At 44.1% G+C, this 14,994-nt stretch overlaps 1 protein-coding gene across 1 annotated transcript in view; it reads right to left on the reverse strand.

Annotated features, from left to right (window-relative positions):
• Positions 1–11,086, reverse strand: part of CARD9 (caspase recruitment domain family member 9) — a 30,076-nt gene extending 18,990 nt beyond the window's left edge. The window contains exon 1 of the mRNA XM_069748162.1: positions 10,979–11,086. The gene's annotated coding sequence lies outside the window, so the exon portion shown is untranslated. The remainder of the gene's footprint in view (positions 1–10,978) is intronic.
• Between the last annotated feature and the right edge of the window lie 3,908 nt (positions 11,087–14,994).

Here is a 14,994-nt window from a genome sequence, read left to right on the forward strand (position 1 = left end):
CATATACCTGTATGTCATCTCCTCCTGTATATAGTATATACCTGTATGTCATCTCCTCCTGTATATATATGTACCTATGTCATCTCCTCCTCTATATAGTATATACCTGTGTGTCATCTCTCCTGTATATAGTATATATCTGTGTGTCATCTCCCCTGTATATAGTATATACCTGTGTGTCATCTCCTCCTGTATTAGACCTCGTTCACACGTTATTTGCTCAGTATTTTTACCTCAGTATTTGTAAGCTAAATTGGCAGCCTGATAAATCCCCATCCAACAGAAAGCCCTCCCCCTGGCAGTATATATTAGCTCACACATACACATAATAGACAGGTCATGTGACTGACAGCTGCCGTATTTCCTATATGGTGCAATTGTTGTAGTTTGTCTGCTTATTAATCAGATTTTTATTTTTGAAGGATAATACCAGACTTGTGTGTGTTTTAGGGCGAGTTTCGTTTGTCAAGTTGTGTGTTGAGTTGCGTGTGGCGACATGCATGTAGCGACTTTTGTGAGATGAGTTTTGTGTAGCAACATGCGTGTAGCAACTTTTTGTGTGTCGAGTTACATGTGACAGGTTAGTGTAGCAAGTTGTGTGCAGCAAGTTTTGCGCATGGCGAGTTTTGCGCGTTGCGAGTATTATGTGTGGTGCCTTTTGAGTATGTGCAAGTTTTGTGTGAGGCAACTTTTGCATGTGTTGCAACTTTTGTGCATGTGGCAATTTTTCCGCATGTGCAAGTTTTGCGTGTGGCGAGTTTTTCATGAGGAGAATTTTGCACTTGTGGCGAGTTTTGCAAGAGCCTAGTTTTTGCATGTGGCGAGTTCTGCGCGTGGCGAGTTTTGAGTGGCGACTTTTGTGTTTTGACTTTTATGTGGCGAGGTTGGTGTATTTGTGGTGAAATGTGTGCTGAGGGTAATATGTGTTCAAGCACGTGGTAGTGTGTGGCGCATTTTGTGTGTGTTCATATCCCCGTGTGTGGTGAGTATCCCATGTCGAGGCCCCACCTTAGCAACTGTACGGTATATACTCTTTGGCGCCATCGCTCTCATTCTTTAAGTCCCCCTTGTTCACATCTGGCAGCTGTCAATTTGCCTCCTACACTTTTCCTTTCATTTTTTCCCATTATGTAGATAGGGGCAAAATTGTTTGGTGACTTGGAAAGCGCGGGGTTAAAATTTCACCTCACAACATAGCCTATGACGCTCTCGGGGTCCAGACGTGCGACTGCAAAATTTTGTTACTGTAGCTGCGACGCCTCCGACACTTTTCCTTTCACTTTTTCCCCATTATGTAGATAGGGGCAAAATTGTTTGGTGAATTGGAACGCGCGGGGTTAAAATTTCGCCTCACAATATAGCCTATGACGCTCTCGGGGTCCAGACGTGTGACTGTGCAAAATTTTGTGGCTGTAGCTGCGACGGTGCAGATGCCAATCCCGGACATACACACACACATACACACATTCAGCTTTATATAGTAGATTTTAGTCCCCTTAGGGTCCTTTAATCTGTGATCTATGATCTTTGTTCTATATACAGTATTACAGTTTTTAGCAAAAATCAGGGAGCAGAAGAATAATGGTTTTACAACCCCTGGCAAAAATGATGGAATCACCGGCCTTGGAGGATGTTCATTCAGTTGTTTAATTTTGTAGAAAGAAAGCAGATCACAGACATGGCACAAAACTAAAGTCATTTCAAATGGCAACTTTCTGGCTTTAAGAAACAGTAAAAGAAATCAAGAACAAAAAATGTGGTAGTCAGTAATGGTTACTTTTTTTAACCAAGCATAGGGGAAAAATTGTGGACTCACTCAATTCTGAGGAAAAAATTATGGAATCATGAAAAAGAAACAAAAGAACACTCCAAAACATCACTAGTATTTTGTTGCACCACCTCTGGCTTTTATTACAGCTTGCAGTCTCTGAGGCATGGACTTAATGAGGGTCACACAGGACTCTTCATCAGTCTGGCTCCTACTTTCTCTGATTGCTGTTGCCGATCAGCTTTGCAGGTTGGAGCCTTGTCATGAACCATTTTCTTCAACTTCCACCAAAGATTTTCTATTGGATTGAGATCCGGACTATTTGCAGACCATGACATTGACCGTATGTTTGCACAGTTTTTGCTCTATGGCAGGATGCATGATCATTTTGAAAAATGATTTCATCATCCCCAAACATCCTTTCAATTGATGGGATAAGAAAAGTGTCCAAAGTATCAACATAAACTTGTGCATTTATTGAAAATGTAATGACAGCCATCTCCCCAGTGCCTTCACCTGACATGCATCCCCATATCATCAATGACTGTGGAAATTTGCATGTTCTCTTCAGGTAGTCATCTTTATAAATCTCATTGGAACGGCACCCAACAAAAGTTCCATCATCATCACCTTGCCCAATGCAGATTTGTGATTCATCACTGAATATGACTTTCATCCAGTCATCCACAGTCCACGATTGCTCTTCCTTAGCCCATTGTAACCTTGTTTTTTCTGTTTAGGTGTTAATGATGGGTTTCGTTTAGCTTTTCTGTATGTAAATCCCATTTTCTTTAGGCGGTTTCTTACAGTTCGGTCACAGACGTTGACTCCAGTTTCCACCCATTCGTTCCTCATTTGTTTTGTTGTGCATTTCCTGTTTTGGAGACATATTGCTTTAAGTTTCCGGTCTTGACACTTTGATGTCTTCCTTGATCTACCAGTATGTTTGCCTTTAACAACCTTCCCATGTTGTTTGTATTTCGTCCAGATTTTAGACACAGCTGACTGTGAGCAACCAACATCTTTTGCAACATTGCGCGATGATTTACCATCTTTTAAGAGTTTGATAATCCTTGCCTTTGTTTCAATTGACATCTCTCTTGTTGGAGCCATGATTCATATCTGTCCACTTGGTGCAACAGCTCTTGAAGGTGTGATCACTCCATTTTAGATGTAGATTAACGGGCAGATTTAATTTGATGCAGGTGTTATTTTTGGATATGAAAACTTACAGGGTGATTCCATAATTTTCCCATATGCTTGGTTAAAAAAGTAACCATTACTGACTACTACATTTTTTGTTCTTGATTTCTCTTACTGTTTCTTAAAGCCAGAAAGTGGCCATTTAAAATGACTTTAGTTTTGTGCCATGTCTGTGATCTGCTTTTTTTCTACAAAAGTAAACAACTGAATGAATATCCTCCAAGGCCGGTGATTCCATAATTTTTGCCAGGGGTTGTATGACAAGCTCCCCCTAGTGGTTGCTCCTGGAGGACAAAATTTTGTCATTTATGTCCATGCAATGTTTGTAGCTGGGTTTCAGTAAAAGGGAATAAAAGTAGAATTCTCAAATTGTGATACAAAAACTGAACTTTCTAGGACTTCTGATAACTTAAGGACAAAAAACTCCAACAAGCAAAGAATCTTAGTTTCGGGGCTTATTCAGGTGTTTTGATCAGTCTTGCAATTAGGGACTTTTTCCACATTCATGATTTTGCCTCTTTGTAAAGACTATGAGGGCCTGACCTCCAGAGCTCTGTAGTAAAGATCAGAATAATTAGCAATTATCATATAATAATGATATTACCAGGATAACTCACTTCTACTATGACAGTGAGGGCGATACTCTACAAAGCGTCATCCTGTTCATTCAAATATACTAGTCATTAAAGGGAATATAACATCAGTAAATTACATTGTTTAAATCAGTTTTTTTGGTAAAATTATTTTTTTGGGGATGGGAGGGAGCATTTAAATAAAAAAATAGATTTTTTTACACTAATAACTTCCTGTTGTTTCAAAAAAATATACCCGTACATTAGCAGCAATGATCAGATTCCGACCCCATCTTCTCTACTGAAGCATCTAATGATTGTCCACAAAGATCATTGTGAAGGGAGGAGGTGAGCTGTGATATCACCTATTGTGAATGGTGGATCCGGTGTTATCTACTGTGTATAGAGATGTTATCAGTCATTGTACAGGAGGAGGAGGTGAGCTGTGACATCACCTATTGTGAATGGTGGATCCTGTATTATCTACTGTATATAGAGGTGTTATCAGTCATTGTACAGGAGGAGGAGGTGAGCTGTGACATCACCTATTGTGAATGGTGGATCCTGTGTTGTCTACTGTATATACAGGTGTTATCAGTGTACAGGAGGGGAGGAGGTGAACTGTGATATCACCTATTGTGAATGGTGGATCCTGTGTTACCTACTGTATATAGAGGTGTTATCAGTCATTGTACAGGAGGTGGAGGAGGTGAGCTGTGACATCACCTATTGTGAATGGTGGATCCTGTGTTACCTACTGTATATAGAGGTGTTATCAGTCATTGTCCAGGAGGAGGAGGTGAGGTGTGACATCACCTATTGTGAATGGCGGATCCTGTGTTATCTACTGTATATAGAAGTGTTATCAGTCATTGTACAGGAGGAGGAGGAGGAGGTGAGCTGTGACATCACCTATTGTGATTAGTTTATACTGTTTATCTACTGTGCTACTTATTGTAATCCTGCCTCTGATGACAATGAGCCTGCTGAAAACTGTTCCTGAAAGGACAGGAAGTATGAGTATATAAAAAAATAACACTTGGCATTGTGAAACTTTTCAAAATTACTATTTTTTAATGATATAAAAAAAATGCATTTCTTTTGTTAAATACATGCATCACAAAAACCTGAATTAAACAATAGCTCATTTTATGATCCTTGCTTCTCTTTAAGATTGTTTTACCATTGCAACCTCCATAAGGAGTCCCAGAAAGGTTTTCGAGGAGTCCATGGACAGTGAAGGTGAGGGGCCCTAGCTCTTATCAGCAGATCTCAGAAGGGGAGAAGAAGAGTGGAGCACATTTTATTTTTTAAGCAGGGCTCCATGCTACCTCCCCTTTAACACCTTCCCTTCCAAGGATGTAATAGTACGTTGGTGGGGAGGGTGTGGGTATAGAGCGGGCTCAGGAGCTGAACCTGCTCCACACAGGGATGCTGCTGGTTGTGTTACCCAGTACCTGATCCTATCAGCAGGGACTTGCGCGAGCTCTGATTATCTCTGTTTAACCCCTTAACACCTTAAACGCCACTTCCAGTATGTGATAGTGGTATTTAAGTGGTACAATCCCGGTGGGGCATCTATGCCGTCACCCCACCCCCACAAAAAAATAAATAATAATGCAGCTTGAACTATGAACTACAATATTATAGCAAACAATTGCAAGCTCACTAGGAATACTTAAAAAAAATACAAAAAAAAGTGTTTTCAAAAGGGCAGAAGAAAAATCATTAAAGCTTAAATCTGTTTTATCCATCCAAAAGTGAATAAATAAAAAAAAAAAAAACAACCAAGCATGTTGGGTATCACTACATCCATAAAAGTCCAATGCATAATAATCTACTGTAAATGTTTTAGTCCATATGATAAATGTAAAAAATGTCCTTTCCATTTGATAATTTGTCCACCCCCCACTCATCCTTCAAAAAAAGAAGAAAAAAAAAAAAAAAAGCTCCCGTGCGGCTATATCTGGGGAAAAACTAAAAAAGTTCTGGCTCTAAGGGTATGTTTCCACATGCAGGAAACGCTGCGTGTCTGACGCTGCATAGAGCCGCAGCGTCAGACACGCAGCGTCCAGATGTTACAGCATAGTGGAGGGGATTTCATGAAATCCTGTCTCCACTATGCGTGGTAACACGCACGCGGCGGCCCTGCGACTCCGGACATGCTGCACGTCTTTTCAGATCGCAGCATGTCCGTATATAAGATATAGCACAGGGCCCTATGCGATGGGTGCGATGATGCCGGATGTGTGCTGTGAACACATCCGGCATCATCGCGTCCCAGAAGGGGGCGGGGCTTAGCGCAGAGCGGCAAAGCCGCTCCGACGATACCGCCGGCCATCCTGAAAGTGGACACATACCCTTAGAAGAGAAAAAAAATAAACGTGCAAAAAAGGCAAATGGAGGAGTCATTAAGGGGTTAATAACAATCAGATTTTTTTTTTTAGGAGCGTGCATGCATATGGGGAAAGGGCACAGCTGTCCGCAGAACAAGCCCATGGCCATTTTAGGGTCTGTTCACACATGTGCTGTATATAGTAATGCCCACCATTACTTTATGAACAATCCCTTTAAATTTGGACCTGCAGCCATTGACCTTCTATCGGCCGGGGCAGTTAATTAATAATAAGGTGTAATCGTTTCCCGTGCACCTGTGTTATGTACTTAGCATTTATGAGAGCGTTCTCTGCAGACTTTACCCGCAGACGTCATTACAGTTTATTGCGGGAAGCAGGAGGCACGCGTTTTACGTCATCGGCCGGCACTGGGTAAACACCGCGGCCATTGATAGTGCAAGCCGCCATATCTACAGCAGCTGAAAGGCAAAGGGTTAACAACGCAATGCCAGGATGAATGGTAGAATACCACATCTTACCTGTGGTTTATTGTGCTGGTTTTTAAATATTGACCTTTTTTTTTAAAGTTTACAATAAAGGGGTAGTCTGAAAAGAACTCGTGTTATTGGAAGGAATCCCACCCTATGTAGCACTTAGTTAGCAAGTTTATGCATTACACGGACAACCCACTGTTTCAAATGGAAGCTGTAATTCCTTATTACTCCTCTGGAGGCACTGCAGGGAAATTTAATACTTGCTGCGTATGTCCCTCCAGCTGATCGCCAGGGGGCATTGGACATTAGATGAACCCCCAGGAAACCAGTCCATCATTCCAGCCCAACCACAATCAATTACTGATACATTTTCTAGGTAGACAAATGTTCTTTTAAAAGGGGTTAGAACCCTATGTTTGCATACTCTATTGGGGAAGTTAATAAGGAGGAGTCCTCTGAGAGTGGCCACTACACCAGCTCAGATCACATTCACGTTAATAGGATCTGAGGTGCAGTACCCGAGAACGGCCACTACATGGTGTATGGAGCTGTGCTGTACCGGCTCCATACCCTCTGTACATCCGGCAGCTGATAGAGATGATAACAGCTGATTGGTGGGGGTGCCAGGAGTCGGACCCCCTACCAGTATAATATTAATAATCATCTTTATTTATACAGCACCAACATATTCCACAGCGCTTTACAGTTTAAGGCTATGTTCACACCTTGCGGCGTCCCTCTGCGGGTTTTCCCGCAGCGGATTTGATAAATCTGCAGGGCAAAACAACTGCGGTTCTCCCTGCAGATTTATCGCGGTTTGTTCCGCGTTTTCCGCTGCGGGTTTCCGCCTATACTATTGATGCTGCATATGCAGCAATATGCAGCATCAATAGTAATGTTAAAAATAATAAAAATTGGTTATACTCACCCTCTGACGTCCCGATCCCTCGGCGCTGCACCCGGCGGTCCGGTTCCAGAGATGCTGTGCGAGAAGGACCCTTCGTGACGTCACGGTCATGTGACCGCGACGTCACCGCAGGTCCTGGTCGCACAGCAACTCTGACCGGACAGCCGCGTGCAGCGCCCAGGAGCTCCGGACATCAGAGGGTGAGTATAACCAGATTTAATTATTTTTTAACCCCAAATATGGTTCCCAGGGCCTGGAGGAGAGTCTCCTCTCCTCCACCCCGGGTACCACCCGCACATTATCCGCTTACTTCCCGCAACGTGGGCACAGCCCCATGCGGGAAGTAAGCGGTTCAATGTATTCCTATGGGTGCAGAATCGCAGCGATTCTGCACAAAGAAGTGACATGCTGCGGGTTGTAAACCGCTGCGTTCCCGCGCGGTTTTTCCCGCAGCATGTGCACAGCGGTTTGCGGTTTCCATAGGGTTTACATGTTACTGTAAACGCTATGGAAACTGCTGCGGACCCGCAGCATCAAAATCGCGGCGGTTCCGCGGTAAAAACCGCTAAGTGTGAATATAGCCTAAATATACCCCTTCATGTGACCTGAACTGGAAATGCATGATTGACATCCCCTTTAATAATATGTGCAGTCCTATGTAAAGTCACCTGTAGAGTACTATCACAGCCTTAGCTCTGCTACATTTTAGCATGGACGCTCTGAAGAGGAGATGTAGTGCGGTCACCGGGGTGAGCTTGTTAGTTCTCATAACATTGACTGGAACTCGAGATAACGGCAAGCAATGGAGTGAGCGGGAATTCCAGCGTGTGCGGCGTCTCCGCGTCCGTGCTTTACAGACAAATGGGCGTTATGGAAATCCGACATTAGAAAGAACACCAGAATTTCCTAAAAAAATTCTTGGCTGCCCTCCTGGTCTGATCCCATCGCAGACTGTCCGTCCCATGTAGGAGCAATATTATACCAAGTATCAGACAAAAAAGCTGCCGTGGAAATCGATCTGCGGAGCGGATATTAAGGCCGCCGCAGGTCACGTTATTCTACGGATTAACCCTTTGCAATGCATGTGGGAATAAAGAAACTTGCACTTGCCATTAGAGAAAAAAAAAAGCCTTTACCGGGTACGACGGCTCTGCACAAACCAGTTATCCATGAAAACATATGCTGAGCAGTGATGGTGCAGCAACATCACTGCAAGCTCCAAGTGGAAGAGACATACTGCATGGTGACAGCCTGACAGAGGGGGCTCTCATACTAATAAAGCGGCCCCCCAATGTGTCATCCATCCGCCTATCCCCCACAGATCGCTCACGGTATTAGTCTACACTACAGACTGGAGTACGGAGAATGGAGCTCAGGAATCGGCTCTGTGGACTGGATGTGCGCAGCCTCGGCCTCTGCTCCATTCACCGTCTATAAGAAGTGCCACCCAGCCTGCAGGACCATCGCACCACAGCGGATGGTCAGGCTGCATTTGTCACCTCCCACAGGACTGCTGGGACTGTCACCGATTACAAGAACAGGGATCCTACAGTCCATCATAGTGGGGGTCCTGGCTGGGTGTGAGGACTTGTGCTGTGAGGGCGCTATGCCAATGCTGGCCACCTATAACTAAAGTTGCTGGTTTGCCAGGACCGGATGTTTCACAGTTCATTCATGGAGACCATCAGCAATAAATAAACTTTTTACTGAACGGGAACTTGATAAGGATTAAATACAAGAGATAGCGGGTACACCGTCTATGGACGCTTCTTCTACAACTCGAAGGTCTTTCCAACAGTCTCCTCTTTTCTCCATCTTCATCTTTCCTCTATACTTTCTCTCCATTTGTCCTCTTCAGTTGTTCTTTACTACTTCACCACAACCCATCTTGTCATTACAGTCCTGCTTAGCAAGAGTCATGTACTTGCCCCGCAGTTCCCTTTAGGGTGCCACCATGGCGGGTAATGCTGACGCTCTGGAAATCCCACCCTGGACAGTTTACTAATCTCACATACTCAGTCCCGTCTAGGCCCGTTACCTTCAAGAGTTATAAACTCTGGGACTTGCGGCTAGGTGTCCTCTCTCAGGATCCATCTCAAGTAGATCACTCTGTCTCTCTTTCACTTCTACTCCAGATCTCGCTATCTCTTTCCTTTGGTCTCCTCTCACTTTTCAGACACCCCAGAATGCAGTACTGCTCACATTTGACCTTAGGTCCTCTTTCTATGCACTCCAGGCCCGATCTCCCTTCAACTTATCCCTCCCACTCTGGGCTAGTCCCAAACACTATCAACATTGCAAACACATTTAACCCATATCTCAATTCACATTGCATAACACAACATATTGCAACAATAAACTTGTTTTTTCAAGGAGGAACGTGGGCAGTAAGGCCATCTCTTTACATATCACCAGTCTACTTCTATGAGACTGGCATAGATCGGTTCTAATGAGGTGAATGGATGCAAGGTCATGTATGTGCACCAATGATTTTAGGACCCTCGTTCTCACTTTCTTGGCTCGATGGTCAGCAGATGGTTGCAAAGGCAATTTTACGAAAACATATAGCTCAGCCTGTTGCATTATTTTGTCCACCATTTTCAACGCAGACTCCAGGACAAATGTGAACAGTGTCTGAGCGGAAGAAAGCAGACGCTGCAAGTGACACCTCTACCATTACATACGTAGGTGCCATCACCGGAGGCGCTCACAGCCACAGCTCCGCGACGTATCATATATCCTCTGCTCACGTTTGTAACCTCAGGAGATAAAGTTGCACTTTTCTGCATCAGTCATTGTAAGAGGTTGGAAACGGGAAGCGACACCCATCAATTCCCCCAGCAACATGCTTGTAGGGTGCTGCAGCCAGGGGCTCGCTGATGGTCCCCGTGACTGCCCTGTTTGTACACCTAAAAGGCAGGAGGCCTCAGAGACTGGTCATTTTACAATACACTGCAATAACACAGTGGAGGACAACAAAAAAAAAAATATGTAGAAGCAACAATGATAAAAAGAAAAACAAATAAGGTATTCCTATCACCCGGAAGATTAAAAAAAAATCTAAAAGAATAAAAGTAAAATTTACATATTTAGTGTCGCTGCACGTGGAACTGTAAGAAGTAATAAAATATCAGAATATATCTACAATTCAAAAAAAAAAATTGCAAAGACAGAATCGCTGTTTTCGGGTCACTTTGCATCCCCCACAAAATTAAAAAAAAAAAATATATATATATATATATATATATATATATATATATATATATATATATATATATATATATATATAAATAAGAGATCAGAAAGTTGTAAAGAACCTACAATGGTAATGCTAAAAACTGACAAAAAAACAAGCCTAAAATAAAGATAATCAAACAGAAAACAAAGAAAAGAGTTCTAGATCCTAGAAGGAGATATAAGATGGGGAGTGAAGAGGGGCTCACTGTCTCACTAGCCAGTTACACAGAAGTCAGAAACATAGTGGAAGAAACGTGTGATGGGTCATCTAGATGTAGCAGAGCTGAATGTGTTACTTCACTCCCCGCACAGGTAAGCAGGCAATGGAGCAGCTGCAGCCACATTACACCCCACAGGTGGTACACCTGGTCATATGGTGTGGTGCCCCTACCTGCCTTCCACCTGCAGGCATTGTGCTGCCAGCTCTGTTCAGGGCGCTATGAAATGGGCAGGGGACTCACCTGATGGGACTTTAGGGTGCGGGGCTCAGAGACGTCCGCTCTTCTTCCATGGGTGCGAGGTTCTAGACAGGGAGGCGCAGTCTCACATCCACTTCCTTGTAGGCGGCCACATTACACACAGCAGCTGGATCATCTGTCTCTCAAACCAGAACAACACAAGTGGGGACAAAAATAATAATAAAAAAATAATGTACCTGGCTGGCACCAAAGGAGGATCGGGCATGTTGAGTTTAAGTGCTTGATCTGCAGCCAGACATGTCAACGTCTAAGGCTGCCGTCACACTAGCAGTATTTGGTCAGTATTTTACCTCAGTATTTGGCCAAAACCAGGAGTGGAACAATTAGAGGAAAAGTATAATAGAAACATATGCACCACTTCTGTATTTATCACCCACTCCTGGTTTTGGCTTACAAACACTGATGTAAAATACTGACCAAATACTGCTAGTGTGATGGCAGCCTTATTCTCCTCTATTGAAAACGCATGCACGCTCAGCCGGGCTGAGTGTGCACGTATATGGGGGCACTGTTGGATAAAGCTGTGAGGGTTCCTTTAGAAGACGACTGGATGACAACCCTAACACTACCCACTCCTTCTTGTGCGCCCACACAGAGCGGCCCGGGTCAGATGGGTGAATATAACAGACCGCAATGCCTTGGACTGATTGTCTCAGACACACGGGCCTTATTTAGTAAGAAAGCCTACTGAGATCCGCCATCGATTGATCAAAGCAGCTACAAAACGTCTCCCAATGTAGAACCCATCATACACTTTCATTGGACACAGAAATGAGAAGGGTGTAATACTTCATATCCCCTGTGGGGGTGCTGCAGGGAAATTGAACACTTGATGGCAGGTTTCACGTGACCGTTGTGATCTCAGCGATCATCTGATCATCAGGAGACCCTCACCCAACAAAAAGCGGAGTATATATAACGCAAGACGCATTCCTGGTGATCGCTGGGTGCCGGCTCTATACGCAGAACTGTTGGTTCTTACTCAGGGCCTCAATGCTCAAGTCTGGGTCTTCCTAAGCAGATTCAGACTATATTGACATCTCAAAATCAATTTTTTTCTATCCCTGGTGACAAATCCGACATGACCAGCGCAGGATATCGGATGTCCTCATATCGTCTTAGATCCTCTTTCTTCTTCCTTATTTTTTGGAAGGCGACACAGTTACAGAATAAGATGAAGTCACTTCGCACAGAAATCCTTTCAGCCATATAGTCGTCTGCGTGAGATTTTCTGCTTAGAACTATGACGTTCGGACAAGGGAGGATTTTTCAAAGTAGATCCCCGTTCTGTGCACGAACCAATAGGCTTCCTAGAGAAAAAAGACAGTTGGTGCTCATAAAATTCTATGGAGAACAGAAACTGTCGCTTCAGGAGAACTGGGGGCAAAATACCTGTTGTCTACCTCTAGCTCCTCCATAGAATTTTAAAAGCACTAACTGTTATCATCTCCTAGAGTCGACTAGACGTATCTGGCCTCTCTCAATTGACTTCTATTGGGAGGCTGATCACGTCTAGTCGGCATGTGACCATGTGTGCAAAATGTATACGTGCAGCATACATACCGAGGAATGCTGACAGTGTGCGCCACACTCACCATTCAGAAGGATGCAGACTTATGTCAAGTCTGGACAACCACATAATATTTAATATATGGCCATTATTAAATGTCTTTACTGTAGAGCAATACTATATAGCAGCTGTATTAAGTTGGCCCTATATGGCGGTGTTATTCAGGGTTCCATATTACATAAGATAAGTGTCATTATCATAGTATTACTCTGTTTTTATACTTCACATACTGAATGGTAGACTCTACCCGTTTTTGCTTAATCCACTCCTGCCATCGCCACAGTGCTAGCGCCACTTAATATTATGCTTAATATCATTTATGATGACCACTTCCAGACCACCCTCTGAAGTCCCGGCATCCAGATCCCGATCTCCCAAACCTCATTTCCGCCTCGGTTTATTTCATTTTTAGACTAATTTACATCTTATTTTACAAGGGGGTGTGGCTTAGAGGGAGATAGGTGTGGCTTAAACATAACTTTAGGAGCAAAAAAGTTGCAGAAAGTAAGGCAACGTGGCGCGATGTTGGATATCCAGGATACATTTGGCACATTTTTCAGACCGTCTAGTCTAAAGTTTATCTAATTATTGGGCTGCACTAGTAAGATCCGCCCCGGATAATTTAGACTTTAACGTGAACAGAACATGCAGAAGCGAGAACTACTGGTTCTGCTCTCCCTTAGTCATGGCAGTAGTCACATTTCTAAAATGAGATGGAAAATACCATGGGAATGACTAATGCAGACGAGAATACATAGGGGCAAGTTCAGACCTGTGGATTACACAGATCCCAGGGGAACCTCCCTGACGTGTCTCCCTCTGCTCCAGAGATCCTACGATTTACAAAAAGCCATCATAGATACAACACTACAAACAAAATGCCAGGGCTGGAAGGAAGGAAGGAAGGTGGACCCAGGTTGGGTTGATATCATTGGATTGGGCGCGACATGGTTGGTTATGTTTTCAGCAATGAGCTGGTGTCGTCCCAGCATCGAATGTGTACAGGGGCCGCCTGGATCTCCCACCACAGATGATGTCGGGCAGAGAAGAATCGGAATGTTGGTATTTCAATGGTGGATCCTTTTGTATTTCTAGGAGATAAACTGCGGCTATAGGAGTCTGGGAGCGGTCTACCTGGCTGGGCGTTCCCGTTTATGGAAAAGTTGGGAACGATGGCTGCCTGCCGAATGATCCACAGCTATAATGTGTATGGAGGCCTTTATGGTGGCTGTAGACACTAGACGAACATCGGCCAAGCTTACAGATTACTATAGGACCACTGCACAATCTAATGTTTATGGGGATCTCCTGACTTTCCCTCAATGCCATTTTATAGAAGGGTGGGTCATGTTAAACGTCTACATGTCCGATCTTTTTTTTTTTTTTTTAAGAAATAAGCCACCAGCAGAAGCGTCTTTCAGTGACTTCTACCCTTCTCCCCATTGCAAAGACCAAGCTAAGCGTGCACAACTATGGAGGGATGGAAGCAATAGTTATCCATTCCTCCCTGGGGTATCAGATCAGATTAGCATACCCCAGATTGTATATTATAGTGTATACAGCTCTGTACGCCATTTACATCCTGCCACCGCAGGAGAGGATTACAGCTGATTGGTAGGAGAGTTGGAGGTCGGACGCCCACCAAGCTGATATTGATGGTCATCAGCGCCTATATACTGGACATTCCCTTTAAGGTCTCGCACAAAAGTATCTGTTAGCTCAGAGGCCTGGGGAGAGTCTCCTGGCTACAGCTCCTCGTACCGCCATACTGTGCCAAGTAATAATGCGGACAATGGAGCAAATAGTTCCCCTGTGGGACCCAGTAGGAATCTATAGGTGCCGTTCTATGGCGTGTATGGAGCCATAGTGCATTTTTGTACCCGAGCACCAATTTATGGGACTCGCTGCTGCATTTACTCGAAAGCAAGAATCTAAAAAATGTGAGCTAAAATGAATGAATACAGACAGGTTTTTCATGTTCTCTATCACAGCGGCCATATAGACAAGGTGCAGGGCGAGCAGTGGCTGACATAACCTTCCACCGAGACCCGCTACAACAACAAGCTGATGGCACAGGACGGGCTACGAGGCGCCGCTGCGAGCAAGGACCATAATGTCGTTTCTTTGGTTTGTCGGGTCCATGGTGTTGGGTCCAGATGGCCATGATGCAGTTTTACATCCAGACAACACCTTAGTAAGCGGAAGCCAATCAGGGTTAGTTTAAACCCCTTAATGACATCTGACGTACATGTACGGCGCAAGTCACGGTCTATGGAGCGGGCTCACTGGATGAGCCTGCCCAATATCAGGTGGAAAATGGCCAGGACCTGCCCCTAACAGCCGTGGCTCCGACTGCGAATGATCACCTGTTAAATGCTGCTGTCAAACATTGACGGGGGTGGTCATTGAATGAAAGGGGCCTCATTCA

The sequence above is a fragment of the Ranitomeya imitator genome, chromosome 2, assembly GCF_032444005.1.
Source record: "Ranitomeya imitator isolate aRanImi1 chromosome 2, aRanImi1.pri, whole genome shotgun sequence".
NCBI lineage: Eukaryota > Metazoa > Chordata > Amphibia > Anura > Dendrobatidae > Ranitomeya > Ranitomeya imitator.